The sequence below is a fragment of the Globicephala melas genome, chromosome 12 (genome assembly GCF_963455315.2).
Source record: "Globicephala melas chromosome 12, mGloMel1.2, whole genome shotgun sequence".
NCBI lineage: Eukaryota > Metazoa > Chordata > Mammalia > Artiodactyla > Delphinidae > Globicephala > Globicephala melas.
This window is the reverse complement of record NC_083325.1, coordinates 62,602,115-62,624,508: the sequence shown is the minus strand read 5'-3', so window position 1 is coordinate 62,624,508 and position 22,394 is coordinate 62,602,115. Positions and strand designations below refer to the sequence as shown.

Here is a 22,394-nt window from a genome sequence, read left to right as displayed (position 1 = left end):
ATTTTATCCAAATAGAAAAACATTTCTTCTTTTTTACCATCAGCTCTGAGCCAGATGTGATGCTAAGACTTTACTTTCATTGACTTTTTATCCTTATGAGGTAGAATTGCAATTCTCATTTCCCAGATGAAGAAATTGAGAGAGTTGTTAAATAATTGCCTAAAATTACACTGACAGTAAATGGCAGAGTAGGGATTTGAAAATGGGAGTCTAGTCTAACTTCAAAGTCCTATTTTTTAAAGACATTTTCTTACTTCTTTAAGTACTCTTGAACTGATTTCAAAAAGCAATTACTCAGTTCAACAATGAGCTAGTTTTGTCTAAAATAATTCTGAAACTGTCATAACAATTTAGGGTTTGGGCTGGTAATAGGTAATGCTAAAAAATATACTATTACTCAGGATTCTGTGACCCCTTTTATCCTGGGTATCCTTTAACTTCTTTGACAGCGTGTTTCATTTATGAATCTATGACCTTCTGTTATGTCATCTGCTAAATTGTATAATGGGATTAGAATCCCTCCTTTGGTCCTTTGCTGATGTAAACATCTATTTGTCTTTTCCCTTGGTTGGTTTAGGTTCCTATATTACTCCCTTCTAGCAGTAAGTATTTTCTGAATTTAAGCTCTGACATTATTTTCATATTTCTTTTTTCTCTAACCTTCTGTCTACTCTTTCTCCCTCCATATCCACTCCAATCCAATACCTTCATCTCTCACCTGTATAGTAACAATACCTACATCTTTGTGCTACACTATCCTAAAATGACATTCTAAGGTCTCTGTCTTGTAAACTCTCTAACTGTTGTTCTATAAGCGTTTCTACAGTTAATGACTCCACACCTCCATGACATTATACTTAGCTTGCATTCTGCCTTCCCTCTCTACCACTGTACTTGAAATTGCTCTTCATGTTCAACAACAGCCTATGAAATGCTAAATCCAATTGGTTTTCTCCTCTTTCAGTTTACTAACTTTTTTGTGGGAATTAGCACTGTTAATCTCCCTCTCCTTTTTAGAAATCTCTACTTTTTTTTTTAACATCTTTATTGGAGTATAATTGCTTTACAATGGTGTGTTAGTTTCTGCTTTATAACAAAGTGAATCAGCTATACATATACATATGTCCCCATATCTCCTCCCTCTTGCGTCTCCCTCCCACCCTCCCTATCCCACCCCTCTAGGTGGTCACAAAGCACTGAGCTGATCTCCCTGTGCTATGCAGCTGCTTCCCACTAGCTATCTATTTTACACTTGGTAGTGTATATATGTCCATGCCACTCTCTCACTTCGTCTCAGCTTACCCTTCTCCCTCCCAGTGTCCTCAAGTCCATTGTCTATGCCTGCATCTTTATTCCTGTCCTGCCCCTAGGTTCTTCAGAACCTTTGTTTTTTAGATTCCATATATATGTGTTAGCATATGGTATTTGTTTTTCTCTTTATGACTTACTTCACTCTGTATGACAGACTCTAGGTCTATCTACCTCACTACAAATAAATAATTCAGTTTCATTTCTTTTTATGGCTGAGTAATATTCCATTGTATATATGTGCCCATCTTCTTTATCCATTCATCTGTCGATGGACACTTAGGTTGCCTCCATGTACTGGCTATTGTAAATAGTGCTGCAATGAACATTGGGGTATATGTATCCTTTTGAATTATGGTTTTCTCAGGGTATATGCTCAGTAGTGGGATTGCTGGGTCATATGGTAGTTCTATTTTTAGTTTTTGAAGGAACCTCCATACTGTTCTCCATAGTGGCTGTATTAATTTACATTCCCACCAACAGTGCGAGAGGGTTTCCTTTTCTCCACACCCTCTCCAGCATTTATTGTTTGTAGAGTTTTTGAGGATGGCCTTTCTGACTGGTGTGAGGTGATACCTCATTGTTGTTTTGATTTGCATTTCTCTAATGATTAGTGATGTTGAGCATTCTTTCATCTGTTTGTTGGCCATCTGTATGTCTTCTTTGGAGAAATGTCTATTTAGGTCTTCTGCCCATTTTTGGATTGGGTTGTTTGTTTCTTTAATATTGAGGTGCATGAACTGCTTGTAAATTTTGGAGATTACTCCTTTGTCAGTTGCCTCATTTGCAACTATTTTCTCCCATTCTGAGTGTTGTCTTTTCATCTTGTTTATGTTTTCCTTTGCTGTGCAAAAGATTTTAACTTTCGTTAGGTCCCATTTGCTTATTTTTGTTTTTAGAAGTCTCTACTTTTTTGACTCTTGCAATTTCCTAAATCTCCTCCTAAATGTCTCACTATCTTCGTTGAGCTTTTCTATAATCTTCATTGAGCTCTCAGTTCCTACTTGCTCCTTCAGATAAAGGAGAAAAGAAGGCAAGGGGACACCTATGTCTGTATATTGTCCCTTGTGGAAGTAAGCAAAGACCACCTGAGAACGTGCATAAGCTATTAATTCAGAGCTTATCTCAAGAAAATCAGCCGCCATCACTTGTGTCTGACAGAGACTCAAAGGCAGGCAGGGGAATAGGAAAGCTTTATAGTGAGGAAAAAAAAGAATCCTTCAAGTATGCCCTGATTACAGGATGTTAGCACAGATAACCTGGAGGTGGGCTAACTAGAAATCCAGCATCCTATGTCATGAGTTTAGGGAGCATATTTGGCTTTCTCTGGTTGATCTTGAGTTGGAAGCAAGGATAAGGGGATAAAAATTTGGGAAGCTGGCAGTCATGGCCTAAGTACTGACTAGTTTAGGCCAATTACTGCAGAGGCTGCGCTTTGGATTTCCAGAATGGTGGCTATAAGATTGTGGTCAGAGTTCTATTTTTATATACAGTCTGACCATTGTTCCATTGTCTCTCACTCTAAACTCATAAAAGAGGCTACTTTAAGAAACTAGCTCCTACTTCTGGTCATGGTTTTCTACCACAGACCATATGTCTACTAGTGTGTACTCATTTATGTCTGACTTGACTTCTTTCACTCAGCGTTTTTTGACATTGATTTATTTTTTGTGTATATCAGCAGTTCTTGTTACTGCTAAATTTTCTAAATAGAATTCATTTGTATTAATATAACACACTTTGTTAACTATTCTGATGGAAATTTGGCTTATTTCCATTTTTCCCACTGGATAAAACTGCTATGGACATTCCTTTAACTCTTCCTGTGTATATATGCCCTCATTTCTCTTAGATATATACCTAAGAATAGAATTACTGGTTCATGGAATAGGTGTATGATTAAGAAGATAAGAAACTGTCAAAGAGTTTTTGCAAAATAGCTGTACCATGTCACATTCCAATAAGCAATATATGAGAATTTCCATTGGTCTACATCATCACTAACTCTTGGTATTGTCTATCTATAACCATTGTGATGGGTGTGAAGTGGTATCTAATTGTGGCTTTAATTTATATTTCTCTGTTGACTAATGATGTTGGATACCTTCTACATGTATCTAGTGACCATTCCTATATCTTTTAAGTGTGTGTTTATTTGTTCTGCCTAGTTTCTAATGGGTTGTTTGTCTTTTTTATGATTTATTTATAGGTTTACTTTATATATCCTGGATACAAATATTTTGTCTTCAATGTTATTTTTGACCCATATCTCTTCTAGATCTACAACTACTTTAAAATATTTTGTTTAAAGCTAAGGAATATTTAAACAAACAAAAATTCATTAAGAATAATATTATAAACATCCATAATTGATTTTCTCACCACACTAAGATATGACAACCATTCATCTTAGAAAATAAAATATTACAAATACAGTCCAATTACTCTATTATACCATTTCCTGATTGCATTCTCTTTTAGCACCTTCAGGAAAACAAGTGGAAAGTATCTTGATGTTGGTATTTACCATTCCCTGTGTTTATACTTCTTTCATGCATATATGTATCTAAATAATATATAATATAACATTTTTCTATATTTTAAAACCTGATATATTGGTATCATGTTATATGCATTTTTTAATAAATGGCTCTTTTTGTTTAAATACTATTGTTAAGATTCAACTATATTGGCGTTTAACCTATAAATCAAGGCACTATACAAGCACCCTCTGATGCAAATTTGTGTATGCGTTTTGGCTTCTCTGTAGAGGCAAGATTTCTTGTAAGTTTGGTATCTGGTAGTTTTCATTTGATGAAGTTGTAATCGTTATTAAAAATTATCATTTCTTGTGTGCTTCCTGATGGGAGGGACTGGTGCCTGTGTTCTGGTGGTGGAAACTCTTAAAGGAAAACATAGGTAGAGCACTCTTTGACATAAATCAAAATCCTTTTTGACCCATCTCCTAGAGTAATGAAAATAAAAACAAAATAAATAAATGGGACCTAATTAAACTTAAAAGCTTTTGCACAGCAAAGGAAATTGTAAACAAGATGACTCAGAATGGGAGAAAATATCTGCAAACAAAGCAACTGACAAAGGATTAATCTCCAAAATATACAAGAAGCTCATGCAACTCAATATCAAAAAAATAAACTACCCAATCCAAAAATGGAATGAAGACCTAAATAAACATTTCTCCAAAGAAGACATACAGATGGCCAACAAACACATGAAAAGATGCTCAGTATCACTAATCATTAGGGAAATGCAAATTAAAACCACAATGAGGCTTCACCTCACACTGGTCAGAATGGTCAGCATGAAAAAATCAATAAACAATAAATGCTGGAGAGGATGTGGAGAAAAGGGAACCCTCCTGCACTGTTGGTGGGAATGTAAATTGATACAGCCACTATGGAGAACAGTATGGAGGTTCCTTAAAAAACTAAAAAGAGAACTACCATATGACCCAATAATCCCACTACTGGGCATATACCTGAGAAAAAAGCTGTATTTAAGCAAAGTTTCTACATTGTACTAAAATTAAATTAGTATTAATCTGAAGTAGATTGTGATAAATTAGCTGCATATAATCTGCAGAGAAATCTCTAAGAGAATAAATACAAGAAATATAGTGAAAAAATCAACAGAAAATTTTAAATGGTTTGATAAATTCTCCAATAAAAAGTAGACAATTCCAAATTTCAAAAAGACTAATTTCGATTCCTGTATTTTGTTTGCTGCCTTGCTTTCTAATCATTGGCTATTTCATTGCATAAAAGGAGTATTAATAAATTAAAGAAAGGAGGTGAATAATCATGGTGATGGCCATTTTAAAGATGAATCTAGAATCTCTAAATTTAGTATAATCCAGAACAACAGTATTTCTCTCACTGCTGTAGTGACAGGATACAAACTTCTGTAAGGACCTGCATAAGTCACTGAACAAATGATTTGACCATATCACACTTTTTCTCTTGCCTACTTATTACACACAGTATGATAGACCGCTCTACTTACTGAGTAAATTTGAGTATCATGTGTGTGCAAGAACAAATTAATGCTTATGTTTTCTCAGTCCATTTCAAATTAATGTGGTATGGAGAGGTCAGAAGAAATTTCACTGTCCCTCTGCTGGTCTTCCTTCTGTTCAATGAGTTCTGTTAAACGATCCCTGTAAGAGACATCCTTCATTCCTGTCTCACAAAAATTGAGTTCTGAATAGCATTGTTTTTTGTATGGAATTCAACAGATGGTACTAAATGGACAATATTTTAAACTACTTCCCAAGAGTAGATCTTCATCTGAGCCTCCCTATCACCCTCATTCTCATCGAGTTTAACTGTGTGTTCATTCATTTCAACACTGTCATGTGAGCAGTACTCACGTTTCCCTAGAAGATGTAATTATGCATATTAGCAAATATAAAGTTTAAGTATGAGTTTCATAATGTCTGCTTTTATGCTTGTATTATCTTCGGTGTCTTATTTTTAAATGACTGTGTTCCATTTTAAATTCCAAATGGTGACTACTTATCTTTTTGTAATTCAGTTCACCAAGGAATAAATTATAGGTAGTGATTTTGTCTTAGCTATCAATAGATCTTTGACAGACACTCTCATCTTTGTTGTCAGGATGAAACATTCTGTTCTGGAACAGAAGAAAAAACATTCTTCACACAGTGCTTATGAGTCTCTGAAGTCTTTACTGGTACTCAGCATACCTTCACACCCTCACGGTAAGAAAAAGTAGATTTATATTAGAAACTGTATTGAAAAATGTCTACTTCAAATGCACTCAAGGACCTTCCAGTAGTTTTATTGCAATTCCATAGTACCTTCATGTCACTGAAATAACTTGGGCTAAGCAAGGTGGACACTTTTCTAAATTTGTGGGAGGCTACCTTGAAAAAGATGATGGGGAAATAAATAAGCTATATCCTGCTGTTGTTATTCATGTTAGAGCTTTCTAGTAGTAAGTTACTAGTAAATAGATGTAAATATTGGAGTCACAATAAAAGATGAGTACCTACCATATATTTGTAACCTGTAACTCCACACTTGTAATTCAAGTACAAGGTCAATACAACCAAATACATAAATATTCACATTTTCTACATAAAATATATGTATAAAAATTTTAGTAAACAAACTTTTGGTGCCATCTTAAAGAAATAAGGTCTTACCCTATATTTAAATAATGGTAAAGCTAAAAGCTACTTCCAACAAGAAATGCTGATTTGCAAACTTACAGAAGATATTAACTTTATATTAAAATTAAGATGAAAAATCAAAAGTAGTTAATTATTTTCAAACAGATCACCCATTGCCATACCTGAGTTCTGAGTCCCTTCCTCTTTCTTCTATTGGTTATTATCTCTGAAAAAAATAGCTGTAGCAGGCTTTACCTATGTATATGTTCATATTTCTTTCTAAACTACCTGCCTGCATGAGAATGAATGCTCTAAAATAAGCATAGCTACAGTCTCAAGCACCCATGACCAAACATACACATATACATAACTAGTCTATAGCACATACTACAGGCACCATACTTTTCAAAAATAAATTCAGTTTTATTTGCTCATTACAACAGATATAGCTCTCTGCAACAGTTGGGAGGTTACAGTGGAAATGACTTAAGGGGCTGCTGGCTGTAGATCTGAGCAATGAAGTTTGGATGATCTGAATCTTTTGTGTTTGGTAAATGAAAAGGGGACTTTATATTGTGATTTTATACTAGTTGAATCATTCCACCTTAATTTGCCACAAAAGTTTCTTTTGCTTAAAGGGAATAACATAATCACCATACCTGGCTGAGGATATCTGGTGACCTCTTTTCATTTTGTTCCTTGGAAGAGAAAAAAAAAATATTAGGCCAGGATTATGTCCAACTGTAAAGTAGGGAAAGATTGTTCTTGGTGTCCTGCTCCACCTGTTCTTAGATCAACCTCTGAATCTTTTACTGGCCTCTTCTCATGCCAGTGTGCTGGATCAAGGGGAAAGTGCAGTAAAAGGAACCAGAAATAATGCCAGGATAAAGAAAACAGGGCATAGTTGGTCATTTAAGTGTTTAGGAAATAATGCTGAGGCCGTAGAGAAATGAGAAAATTATCAGAAACTCATTCCAAGTTATAATAATAGCAAATGCTTCCCTACAGCTTATTACTTGTCAGGCAGCATGTCAACTGTTTGGTTCAGAAGTTCAAAGGTAAGGCAACAGGCTGTGCCCAGGATCTTCATTTTGCAGCAAGGCTTGTTCCTGAGTTGTCCAGTTTCAAGGACAATGTTAGTTACCAGGTGGAGTTCCTGCTTTAAAAGTGTATTGGCTGCAGGAGCAGCTAGAGGACTGTCCCAATTTCTGACAGCAGTGCAAATGGCAACATTAATTTTGGTTTCCTCATTATATCAGTTCTCTGGAACGGTTTTTTGGATGATTTTTCAAAGCTTAGATTCACACCTATATCTACAACTCTAACAGTCTGTGAGCCCAATATCGTTTTCTGTTTAACCAGAATCGGATTCCACAGCTTATTATTCATAACCCCCCATGGTAAATGTTGGACTTGGTTTAGGAACAAAATGAATGTCAGTGTGGCTTCTGGTTTCTCTTTAGTTAGAGAATCCTACCAAGTTCTGTTTTTTTCCTATAATTATTTGTGATATGAATTTACTTTTTCAACTTTCCTCTCCACTAATTCCTTCAAGGCTCTTATTTTCAAAGTGAAATTCAGATAATGGTAAGGAAACAAAATGTAAAGAGACCTCCTACAGGTTTTTACATTTTCCCATAACACCTCCATTACAAATCTAATATAAAAAACCTGCAGTTCCTTCTGTATTAGTCTCTCTTAGCCTCATTGTGCCCTAGATTGTAACTTTTATTCACATTTCCATCTTAAGTGGACAGAAAATGGATTCATAAATGTCCCTTTCTCTTCTATATACACCCTAAGTTACCCAGGGTCTGCAGTGGAGGCTAGAGAGCAGCACTCAGCTGGTGGCCTCTTATATACCTGCCTAGAACTTCCTTTCCTAAAGTCCAGCATTCTTAGTAAAATGTTTCTAGCCACACTAGAAAACATGAAGTTCTTAGGCAAAGCAGAGCCAGAGAATATTCTTAACTCCCAACACCTGGAGAAACATACAGGTATGACCTATTAGCCAGGATGACTTATTGCCAAAAATTTCACCCCTTTTGGAGAAATGGGGATTTCACACAACTGAGCCCTTGAATTCACAAAGAGTGATCAAAAATGCCTCATTCCCACAGACATCACCCCAACCCCAGAAATGTTTGGTTTAATTGTTACTCAAAATGTTTAGTAAAATTTATTGTGTCTATTTGCTTGAACTACTTGCCATTGATGTCTAATTACCACAGAGCGAAATGACAACTATTTTTAGAAATACATATACAGAATTAATTTTGTTGAAATTTTTCTTGGAATGCAACTCCAAATGCAGTTCATGTTGCTTATCTAGTGAAGCCATAGACTCAAATGTTTAAAAATAGTTTCATAAACACCATTTTTTTTGGACTGTGTCAGTGACAGAATGTAGACAGAGATAGTTATTGGCTTTTATAGAATGCTTTAACCCGTGATTTTCAAACTTTTGGCTGTGAAACCCCTTCAGTTTCACAAATCAATATAGGCAAAACTTTAAACATATATACATATACATAACATAGACATATTTATAAAAATAAAAATTGTCACAAATTCATTCTTATACTCAAAAAGCAGAATTTTATTTGATATATTCTATTATTTTCATTTATGAAAAAATGGTCATTCCCTATTTAATTAATTCAAAACCCAGTAGTGGTATCTTGCCCTGTAATCTGAAAAACAGTATTTTAAAGTCAGGTTCTGTTACAGTGTGGGTTACGTCTGTTTTCACACCGGCCAAGGAAACAAATCTGGTGAGTGTGATTCCTATGGGAAAGAAAATTTCTTCCAAGTTTTAAACAATCAACTTGCAAACAACTTTCACAACTCAGTTTATTCATAACTTGTGGTCTGGCTGTATTTTCTTCAAAATGCCCTTGTTTTTTGACTGATGTATATCCATAGTTCTCCACCTGTCCACATCACTCACACTTGGAGAGTAACTCAAAACAGAAGGTTTAAACTTCTCTATTCAGTGTCACACTAAGGTGAACAATTGTGTATGTCTCCGTTCATAACATTTCTTTTCTGGGGCGTAGAAAACAGAGAAAGTGAAACCTAACATCTGTGGATACACTGAAGGAAATTAAAAAAACACTGTAGGAAGACATTTTTAGAAATTCACTTACTTCTAAAGTATGATAATTTATTTTCAAATAACAATTTGAATCACATTTAATGACATTTTTGCACTACTTTACACCTACTCTTGGGCAGCCAGGGAGTTAACAAAACATTTATTTTTACCTATACAATATTCTTTCAGTAAACCTAGTGAAATGCTCATTAAAAGACTTACATGTTTAGGGCTTCCCTGGTGGCACAGTGTTTAGGGCTTCCCTGAGCCTGTGCTCCGCAATGGGAGAGGCCACAAAAAAAAAAATGTATTTTAATCAAACTAGAAAATAACAGCTATTATTTTTACAACAATTTCAGATTAATGAATTGTGGATAAATAATAATTACCCTTTTCTTAACAGAAGATAGAAAATTCTAAAAGACAAAATGTTTGGTATTGCTTTACATAAAACATGTCTCAGGCTGTTTTAAAGGGTTCATCTTAAATACAGTTCTTCATCCCCACAGTGTAGGTAAATGTTTGTTTTTGTGTTAATTAGGAAGTCATTTAAACATCTGCCTTTATTTTATGGACTGTCTTTAAAGTGTAAAATGTGTTTTTCTCATGAGAACACTTTATGCTCCCAAGTGACAATTTTAAAATAAAGTGTCTCTCTTTCACATATAAAGTCTAATGTGCAAAGGTTTTGACATCTGTTCTATGTAGTTGTACTTGTGAACTAGTTGTTTGATTAGAAGCAACAAAGTGCATAGAAAATGTGTCTTCACTCAAAAAAAAAAAAAAAAGCACAAATAGTATACTGTCTGCTTTTATGATTCCCTTTATAGATTGCCATTTTAAATTTCATTCAGGATTAACTGGATCTCTTAAATCAGAAAGATCATCATTAAATTTAATTTTATGTAATTTAGAAAGAAAGAGAAAAAAATCAGTTTTTCAAAGCACAAAGAGTCCCTTACTTCAATACAGGGTAAAAAAATAAATCAGTGCTGCTCACCATGTCTATTCAATAAAGAATTATGAATTCAAAAATAGTTTATCAGTTTATGATGCCCTAAAAGTAAGTCATATCTACTAAGATGTAAGCCAAACTCTTTTGTTAGAAATAGTCTTTAAGAATACAGGGAAATATTATTCAGTCCAAAAATTGACAGAGTAGCTATCAGTGACTTTGAAATTTATTAGTGATTCACCAGTTTAGATATTTGGACAGAAGTTATTTTTTAAAACATAGGAAAATGCAACACTTTATTGTGTATTATATACTAATTGCAGGGCAAATGCTTATTCATCCAAACACTTTGCTGCTATCAATAACCAAACATTTACTCTTTTGGAGAACACTATAGAATCTGTACTAATCCTAGAATCCTTTGAAATGTTGCGATTATTCTGAAGATACTGGTTTTCCCAGAGTTCTCTGTATCTTTACTGAGAATTCATCCATGTTTCAGGCATGGATACTAGAAACATGCAGAATGACATAGATTATTTCTATACTGAAAGGCATTTAAAATAAACCAAGGGGGCTACTGTAAGGCCTGAAAACACCAAGAAACTTTTACACTCACTTCAGGATTTCCTGTGCTTAGGAATTTTAAATAACTACAAAATAATATGAGATAATTTTTGCTAAGCAGTACTTAACAATGTTGATTGAAACAATGGCAATATTAAGCCTTATATAGATGGCATGTATGTGAAATGTATAAACAGTCCAGGAAGTCAATTCCAGGACATATTCTGATTTTATAATCAAGAATATCTTTATAGAGATGTTGGATAGTTTTTTTAACTGAGCTTTCAAGTTTGGGTAATATTCTGTTAACATTGAAAGAGGGAAGGAGAACAGTTAAGAAGAATGATAGTGACTCCCAAACATGGGGAAAAATAGAGGAACAAAACAAAAAATATGTTTAGAAGATATTAAGGAAAATAAACTAGCTAAAATGAAGGTTTCCACCCATTAAATCATAGGAGGTGAGTTGGAAATACAGGTTGGAAGAACACCTTAAATTATAGTCTAGGAATCATAATTTTTATTTTTTCAAATTAAATTCTATGTCAAATCTTTGAGCAGCTGAAACATAAGATTAAAGCAGTAGTTTTATGAAAATTAATCGAAGAAGCATGTCTTTTAATTTACCAAGCACGTTATAGATTTTCAGTAAATATTTTAAAAATGTAATTATCATATGTTAATTATTTGAAAGGGGAAATACTCAAGATAATCAAACCTATTAGAACCTTATTACAATATGCTTTTTGTTGATGAAGATAGAGATGGAAATATAAAATCAAATATGAAAGAAAGTGCAAAGCTTTGGGACTGAATAAGTGTGTGAAAAAGAGAGAGGGAGACTTTGAGACACTTAACATGCACTGAACACAGTAAGAGGAGTCAGTTTGTCTGGTCCAGTTGCAGCTCCCCAACTCCTACATATGGAGCCATGGACAAACCCTGTACTTTCTTTCTCCCTGGTATAAAATTAGTTATACTACCACCAGTTTTGCCCATTTCACACAGTTTTCATAAAAGAAAAATCATATACCTATATTTAGGCATACATGTGTATGTATCTTCTTTGTAAAGTTCCTCACAGACAGATTATAATTAATTAATATGATAATAATAAAATAGCCAAAATTTACTAAAGCACTTACAATGAACTGGGCATAGTGCTACTGACTTCGTATATACAATATCAAGTTTCCATATGCACATAAGTGATAACATCATAAAATGAAAGTATTTCTTCCCCCAAATACATGTAAAATATTATAGAATAGGATGGAATATTATATGTCTAAAATTAATATTACAGATAATTCAAAGTGCTTATTTGTCAGTGACAATTTGTCAAAAAAGAATCCTATGGAAGAATTTCCATCGATAGTTTAATTATGAGATTCTAGGATATATGCTTTAGGGCCCAGTCACAACCAAGTATCAGTCAGTTTGGTCCCTGATAGCACATATTAAAATAACAAACCTATGTTCAAATAAGTTCATCAAGCTTCCATGCAGTTAAGTTTCAACAAGAAATATATGCCTAATCCTATGGACTGCACCAACCTAGAAAAATCCACTTATACAGAGCCCTAGAATAAACTAGTAAGGAATTCTGTTAATGGGAGGGCCATGATGAAGTGAACATTTTCTTTTATCCTCCAACTTTGCCTCCAAGTTGTTGAAGGCCCCTACTGACTGCTGGGACAGTCCTCATACAGTTGGATTACATCAAGCATAACCTGTCATGGACCTCATGATGAAACATGGACTCTGTCTTCCCTAAATAATTGATTTTTTTCCTGAGTGCTTTTATCTTATCTTAGCTCCTTGCAGTCAAAATGTGCCATACCTCTAGTTCACACCATTTTTGTTTCTGCTATTTCAGATTTCTCTTTCTTAAATTAAGATTTTTAACTGTCTCTTTTTAAAAAATCATTTGGGACTTGATAAACTAATTACGGAGAAAAATATATATGGTTGTTCTCATCAGAACAATATCATCATTACTTTGAACTATTTGAAAACAATTGCATGAAAAAACTTTTCCAAATGAAAGGAAAACAAAATAATAAACAGAAGAAAGTAAACAGAAACTGAAATCAGGTGAACTGTTAGAAATGTTATCTAAACGTAATCTTGCCAAGTTTTCATTATATTCTTTCAAAGATTAAAAACAAAACAAAACCTAAAACTCATGCACTTTTTAACATCAAATAATTAAAATGTAATAGGCAAGTTTAGTCTATTTATTGTAATCTAACATGTTAATTTCACTAAAGAGTATTGAAAGATACTGAATGCTATATAGCATGGTTATGACTTAACTTACTGAAGAGCAGATACAAAGCTTCCAGGAGGAAATAAAACAGGGGACTTGAAGCAAGATATGGCACATTCAAGGAACTCAAAGAAGCTGAAGATTACCTATAGCATAAGGAAAAATAATAACTCATATAAGAAAAAATATTATTTATGTTTTAAAGGGGTAAAAATGATGCTATTCAACCCAGCAAATAAATATATTTAAGGTGCTAATTTAATATGACAAAAGAGTTTATAAGTAAATGTAATAAATTAGAGAAAAATTTCAGAATACTTTATCCTTTAACAAGAATATAATCAAGTAGTTAGTTAAACTGAATTTTCTTTATTGACCTGAAATTATATGTTCTAAGAGTAATGATTTTATAGAATGTTAATAAAGCATATTTTTTAAAGTTTGAAAAAATGATTAAGTATACCACATTTAAGGAATTCATTTAGAAAAAAACAAGTACATAAAATTGTATTAAAATTACTAATTTATAATAATATTGATAGTACAATCCTATTAGTTTATATCTCTCAATGTTTGTTGAAAACCAAGTCAATCTCTAAAACACTGACTTGGAAACTTCTGACCTTAAGCATGATGAACAAAGATATTTCCATCATTTATTAGGAGATTGGCATGAACTAATGGATTCATTCTATAGAGAAATCTTTTCTAATATGTAGATCAAATTCTCATTTCCCCCCACTTTCTAATAATAATTTTAGTTTTCTCTCTAAATCAAAACGGAATACCCTCACATTCCTTCTTCCTTTTGTATTCTATTGTCAATTGTCTTCTCTAAATCAATGATAATGAGATTATGTAACAGTATTTTTCCCTGAAACTGAAAACTCAATAAGAAGTGTGTGACTACCAGGTATTTTATGTTATCCTTCCATTTCAATCCATATTCACCATTGTATTTATGGTTGCACATAATAGACTATAATCAAGAGTGTGGTCGACAGTGAATAAAGCCCCTTCTTCATAGACAGCATGTTTCGAGATGGCTCGGCAGAACACAGGATGTGTGGTTGATCCAACAAATGTAGAGAAATTTGCCTCCACTTGAGTGCTCTGTGAATTACCATATAATTTATCATCCAAACAAAGACACTTTCAAGAATGAAAAAAGTGGTAATAATTAATCCAGGCAACTGTTGTAAACTGGATTGTGCTGGGCAAATTGGTTATCTGGTCTCCTTGATAATACTAATAAAAAAAAAAGAACAAAAATCCAGAAAACAACATAACGTTTAAGACTTTATTATTATGTCAATAATGAATATCCTCTGTATATGGAGCCCCACTCCCCCTCAACCCCACAAACCCCTGATCTTAGGAGCTATGCCAGTTATGTAGGAGCCATTATTAGTTTAAAAATGAATATGAATGAAATGAATAGATTGATCTAGTAAATAACATATAATTCATCAATTAGTGGTTGTTTATATTGGGTTGCCCAAAAAGTTCGTTTGTTTTTTTCTGTAAGATGGCTCTAGTGGTACCTAGTTGTCTTTAACTTCATTCAAAACAATTTTGTTAGATTGTATGTGACTGCTGTCATATCAACATGCATTTAAAAAAAAGACATCAAAATTGGTGAATTTTTGTGTAGCCATTTTAATATTGAAGATGGAATTTAAGAAGCAACATTTTTGGCATATTATGCTTTATTATTTCAAGAAAGGTAGAAATGCAACCAAAATGCAAAAAAAGATTTGTGCAGTGTATGGAGAAGGTGCTGTGACTGATGGAACGTGTCAAAAGTGATTTGCAAAGGTTCCTGCTGAAGATTTCTCACTGGACAATGCTCCATTGTTGGGTAGACCAATTGAAGTTGATAGCAATCAAATTGATACATTAATTGAGAAAATCAATGTTATACCATAGCCTATATACTCAAAATATCCAAATCAAGCGTTGAGAATCATTTGCACCAGCTTGGTTATGTGAATCACTTTGGGGTTTGGATTCCACATTAGTTAAGTGAAAAAAAGTTCTTGACCATATTTCCGCATGCAATTCTCTACTTAAACATAATGAAAACGTTCCATTTTTAAAACAAATTTTGATGGGCAATGAAAAGTGGATACTTCACAATAATGTGGAATGGAAGAGATCGTGGAGCAAGTGAAATGAACCACCACCAACCACACCAAAGGCCGGTCTTAATTCAAAGAAAGCAATGTTGTGTATATCGTGGGATTGGACTATCATAAAAGTCCTCTATTATGAGCTCCTTCCAGAAAACCAAACAATTAATTCAAACAAGTACTGCTCCCAGTTGAACCAGCTGAAAGCAGCACTCGATGAAAAGCATCCAGAATTAGTCAACAGAAAACGCATGATCTTCCATCAGGATAATGCAAGATCACATGTTTCTTTGATGACCAGGCAAAAACTGTTACAGCTTGACTGGGAAGTTATGATTCATCCACTGTACTTACCAAACGTTGTACCTTCGGATATCCATTTATTTAGGTCATTACAAAATTCTCTTAATGGAAAAAACTTCAATTCCCTGGAAGACTGTAAAAGGCACCTGGAACAGTTCTTTGCTCAAAAAGATAAAAATTTTGGGAAGATGGAATTATGAAGTTGCCTAAAAAATGGCAGAAGGTAGTGGCACAAAAGGGTGAATACATTGTTCAATAAAGTTTCTGGTGAAAATGAAAAATGTGTTTTTTATTTTTACTTAAAAACCTAAGGAACTTTTTGGCCAACCCAATAGAATAAATTGAGACAGTATAATTTTTTGCAACGTTTAAGATGCAAAAGAGAAGGATGTGGGCTTATGTATAAGAACTTAGAAATTCAAAACAAAATTTAATATAAAAATGAGACAGTTCTATGGAAAACAAAATTTTAAAAATTGCTTTAGATTTGAATTCTTATTGGAAGATATAGGTTTAGGCCCTCCCATTGAAACACAATGTAAAGATTATCAGAATTAAATGTTACTCAAGATTCAAAACAAGATAATGCTTTGAAATTAATCTCTGAAGAAAGACTCAGAGTCTTAGGGCAGGATCAGATTTATATTGATCAGCTTTGAAAGAGAGACATTCTCAACAAACAAGAAACATGTTCAGGGCGACATAAAGTCAGACCAACATTATTAAATGAAGATCAGAATTATGGGAAAACAGAGTCGGCAAAGACCAGAAGCTCTAAAAAAGAACTGTGGTATAATACATGGGTCCCATGGTAGTGAAACAGAGCCAAAGGAATGAATATCTGATGGCATCTGGTTTTACCTCCAATTCTGGCTAACAGAAAAACTGTCATGTTCTCCAGCTGCCATGCAAAGTCCTTTTAAAGGATTTGTCCCCTTCGTATGTTAGATTGAGATTTCTTCTTGTGGTATCTATACCTGTTTTGCAGCTTTATGTTCCCAAAGGAGAGTGATCTTGTTTCATTGAAGATGCTGGATTTCTTTAGAGCTTTACAACGAGGCAAAAGCTAACCTCTGAAAACCAGTAAACAATATTTACCCCACTGTCAGTAAACAAACACTTGACATAATTCATTCAGGTATCTCTGATGATAAACTGAATGTCCATGGTGCTCCACATGACTTGCTTTAAGAGTATAGATCACAAGTCACTATTTCAATACCATTCAGAAACTCACAATACTTTAGAGCTGAAAGGGAACTTAAGAGTTTGATTTTGGACATATTTATTGAATACTAGCTATGTTCCTAGGCTTGTGGATGCTAAAGCTGTGTGATATAAAAAGTATATAGTCTTTAAGATAAAATATTACCATATTTGACAGATAATAATCAGGAGTAGGTTAAGCTTTAATTATTTAGAGAGAAAGATAATAATGATAATGACAATAGCATTTACCTACTGAGTACTTCCTATGTGCCAGGCATAATGCTAACTTCACCTGCATTTTCTCATTTGCCGCCCCATGCATCCCCCACCCACACTGAGAAATATCAGATTAATTCTACTAGAATGGAATGGAACACTCTAATAAAATTAGGTATTTTAAAATGTATTTATTTTACTGGAACTGGTGATATGAATTTATTACTCTTAAAATCTGTACAACTCTGGGGACAATGTCTCTGTAGGGGGTTGAGCATAAGTCACAAATTACCAGAAACTGGAGCTTTCAGTATATCCAGTATGATTACAGTGCCAAAGAAACAATGGTTACAATCAATTATGATACTGCTCTTACTTTTAAAACATTGTTTTCATTATTACATTTTTAACTGCTCAAATCCCTTTCAGTTCAATTCTAAAGCATTTATCAATTGCTTTCTATAAAACAGATGATTACAATTTTCATTGGAAAAAAATAACTGATATTGATTGAATTAATGAAAATAGAATCATGAAGTGAGTTAAATGGATTACAATCAAGTCAGTTGTTATGCTATACCTTTTTTTATACACAGATTTTATTTTTATATGAATAAGTTTATGGAACACAACTGATGTCCTTTTTCAAAGAGACCAAGGGAAAAATGTAGCCTCAGCAGTCATGGGTATTAATTTTATGGTTCCCATAAAGTCTCAGACCATGTCCCAGAACTGTAAAGTTTATGATATAGAAATGAACCTGATATCAATAACTTGTATCAGACCTTGGTGTAAGACACAGTAACAATTTGTTGGTGGGTAGAAAATATTTCCAGTTGCTGGTTTAAAAACCCTCAATATTTTCAGGCAGAAGTATTGAACATAGCATCTTTGTATGCTAATATTTTTGGTAAGACACAAGCAGTCTATCAATATTAAAACTTTATTTTCAGGTAGCATTGTATAACTTCACTTTTTGGGCTTCCATCTTAACAAAAACACAAAGTAGAATTTGTCCTTACTTGTAGTGGAAAATTAGCCCTCTAACAAAGAGTAATAGATTATTATTATTATTATTTGCTTTGCTTTTGCTTTTCGCTCCCTCTAAGTCCTAGGGTTGCTTCAATGAAATTTGTATAGATGAATGACAATATAATTGTAATAATCTACATCAGTGGTTTAAATTGAAAGACTTATTTTCTCTTCTTCATCATTAAATTGCATAATTCCATAGACTTTCTACAGCTTGTCTGTGTGTTTTATGAAAATGACACTATATGTAATACAGTAAATCCTCAGCCTTGATTTTAAAATGTTAATCACGAATAAATTATTTATGATAATTAACTGCAGAGAATTATAACATTAAAATAAAACAATTAAAATGATATCAAAATGGTTATCTATTCCATCTACACAGAAGTCAGAAGTATTGGTTGCATGGGAACCAAAGCACCAATATTTATAAAACTGTATTAGTTAAGGGGAGCAATTATACCTTTCATGGCCTGTAGTTGTTATATTTATCCAAATAAGAAAAATACAAAAAGGTCTTCAATTGGATTAAACTGAATAATTGAGGTGGTGATGTAGTTTTAATGAGAAATCTATAGTATTAGCTTTAATACAACTTAAAATATACCCAGCAGAACAACATTTTTCCTAAATGTTGAAAGAGGAGAAACTTCATGAAAAAAGTTGCCTAGAACAATGAGACGTGCTTTAAAGAAAGCAACAACTAAATTGTTACTGTAGAACTACTTTCATAACCAAAATAAGAATATCTAGAACACTGTATCTAATTAAGAAAGAAATTTGTGAGGCTTGATTATAGTGACAATGGTTATATTAAAATGTTTGAAAATATATAATTTGATCAGCAATTTAAATATATTACGTCTGAACATTTTCTATGATAAAGGTGTTTTGCAACAAAAATGAATGAAAGTTTTAAGGATAATAATTTTAGCTATTAAAAATGATAATGTCAGGACTTCCCTGGCGGTGCAGTGGTTAAGAATCCACCTGCCAGTCATGAGGGAAAAAAATGAAGCTGGAGGAATCAGACTCCCTGACTTCAGACTACACTACAAAGCTACAGTAATCAAGACAATATGGTGCAGACACAACAAAAACAGAAATCTAGATCAATGGAGCAGGATAGAAAGCCCAGAGATAAACCCACGCATCTATGGTCAACTAATCTACAACAAAGGAGGCAAGGATATACAATGGAAAAAAGACAGTCACTTCAATAAGTGGTGCTGGGAAAACTGGACAGCTACATGTAAAAGAATGAAGTTAGAACACTCCCTAATACCATACACAAAAATAAACTCAAAATGGGTTAGAGAACTAAATGTAAGACTGGACACTGTAAAACTCTTAGAGGAAAACATAGGAAGAACACTCTTTGACAAATCACAGCAAGATCTTTTTTGATCCACCTCCTAGAGTAATGGAAATAAAAACAAAAATAAACAAATGGGACCTAATGAAACTTAAAAGCCTTTGCACAGCAAAGGAAACTATAAACAAGACGAAAAGACAATCCTCAAAATGGGAGAAAATATTTGCAAACGAATCAATGGACAAAGGATTAATCTCCAAAACAGCTCATGCAGTGCAGCTCAATAATAAAAAAACAAATGGGCAGAAGACCTAAATAGACATTTCTCCAAAGAAGACATACAGATGGCCAAGAGGTACATGAAAAGCTGCTCAACATCACTAATTATTAGAGAAATGCAAATCAAAACTACAAGGAAGTATCACCTCACACCAGTTAGAATGGGCATCATCAGAAAATCTACAAACAATGAATGCTGGAGAGGGTGTGGAGAAAAGGGAACCCTCTTGCACTGTTGGTGGGAATGCAAATTGATACAGCCACTATGGAGAACAGTATGGAGGTTCCTTAAAAAACTAAAAATAGAATTACCATATGACCCAGCAATTCCACTACTGGGCATATACCCAGAGAAAACCATAATTAAAAAACACACATGCACCCCAATGTTCATTGCAGCACTATTTACAATAGCCGGATCATGGAAGCAACCTAAATGTCCATCAAGAGACGAATGGATAAAGAAGAGGTGGCACGTATATACAATGGAATATTACTCAGCCAGAAAAAGGAATGAAATTGGGTCATTTGTAGAGACGTGGATGGATCTGGAGACTGTCATACAGAGTGAAGTAAGCCAGAAAGAGAAAAACAAATATCGTATCTTAACGCATATATGTGGAACCTAGAAAAATGGTACAGATGAACCGGTTTGCAGGGCAGAAATCGAGACACAGATATAGAGAAAAAACATATGGACACCAAGTGGGGAAAGTCGTGGGGTGGGGATGGTGGTGGTGTGATGAATTCGGAGATTGGGATTTACATATATACACTAATATGTTTAAAATGGATAACTAATAAGAAACTGCTGTATAAAAAAATAAATAGAATTCTAAAATTCACAAAAATTAAAATAAAAAAATAAAACCTTCTTGCAAGAAAAAATAAAGTACATCATCTACAAGGAGAGGAAAAAAAAAGAATCCGCCTGCCAATGTAGGGGACATGGGTTTGAGCCCTGGTCCAGGAAGATCCCACATTGCCACGGAGCAACTAAGCCTGTGCACCACAAATACTGAAGCCATTGCGCCTAGAACCCCTGCTCTGCAACAAAGAATAGCCCCGTCTTGCCACAACTAGAGAAAGCCCACACACAACAATGAAGACCCAATGCAACCAAAAATAAATAAATAAATATATTAAAAATAATGAAAACGTCCATATCATACACTGTTGTTATAATCACAAACCATAACAAATGTCACAAATCTGGATTTTTATTTAATGTAGTACAAATTTATCGTGTTTTGTGAAATGATTATAATTACCCCATAAATGATTCTGTTGTTGAATTTACCACTATATTTATAATTTAGAATTGCTTCACTAAAACAGTCAACTGCTTTCTCATATAATCAAACCACTAGATGAGTGAATGAAAACATTCTATACAAATCTGAACTAACTATTCTAAACAGGTATTGAATAGGAATTTCTTAATATTATAATATATAATTATTAGTTAATAATTCTGTATTGTGTATTTAAAGATTTGTTCAGAAGGTAGATCTCGTTTTCTGTTCTTAACACACACCACATACATAAGGGGCATTGACATGCTTGATTTTTACATCTTCTTGACAAATTTACACCTTTACCATTGTAAAGCGTATTCTTTTTTTTTTTTGGATATAAATATAGCAACTTTACTTTCTTACGATTAGTTTTTCACAGTGGAACATTTTCCATCTTTTTACTGTCAGATGATTCGCGGCCCTGGGGAAGGTTTGGGAACTGTTCAGTTTCACTGTTCCCATGTTGTACTTTGCTCTTTTCATAGTGTTTCATTCTACGCATTCACTGCTAGGTATTCAGCAAAGATTCAGGAGAACATTTATTCAGATTTTGAACCCTTTTCCTGTATCTTGGGAACTCTGTCTAGCAACTTCCATCTACTACAGAGTCAGTGACTGATTCCCTAATTTGACAAGATCATCATGTTCTGCTTGTGATCATGCTCCCTGATCAGCAGCGAGAAATATACCTTTAGTGAAAAAGCCAGCCTTTTATAAGTTCCTTTTGTTTGTTGACCATCTCTTAGGGATATAAATCCAGAATTATCTCTTGTCCAGAATTCAAAGACAGTTGTTTCATATATTTTGTGCATTTTTTTTTCTGGTGGCTTAAAAGTAGGAAGCCCAGTCCCTGTTGCTCCATCATGGACACTTACATTGGAAGATTAAAATGCAAATTTTTTTCTATCAAAGTAATATATTTTCAACATAAATGCTCAATCCTTATTTCTTTCCTGGTCTATAACCCGTGTCTGTTATATTCTATTTCTGAGCTTTACTCACTACTAACATGTAGGCATGGGGATCCATGATTTAGGTGTTAGTCATAGATGTTGTGTGTTTTGCACATTCCTCTATGATTAAAAAAACTGAAATTCAGTAGCAATGACTCTTTATGTCTTATCAAAGTGTTTCCACATCACGATGTTTGCATGAAAGTAGCCATACCATTGTATACTTATCAGAATGCTACATTCAAAGACATACTTTGTAAGTGTGCTTAGCAGTGCAGCATAATTGTCTCAGGATAAAAT

General features: G+C 33.7%; 1 long non-coding RNA gene across 1 annotated transcript in view; it reads left to right on the top strand.

Moving 5' to 3' along the window:
• Nucleotides 1-22,394, top strand: part of LOC132598249 (uncharacterized) — a 149,291-nt gene that overhangs the window by 66,431 nt on the left and 60,466 nt on the right. Inside the window, exon 3 of the long non-coding RNA XR_009566261.1 lies at nucleotides 5,946-6,049. This is a non-coding gene — a long non-coding RNA (uncharacterized lncRNA). The remainder of the gene's footprint in view (nucleotides 1-5,945; nucleotides 6,050-22,394) is intronic.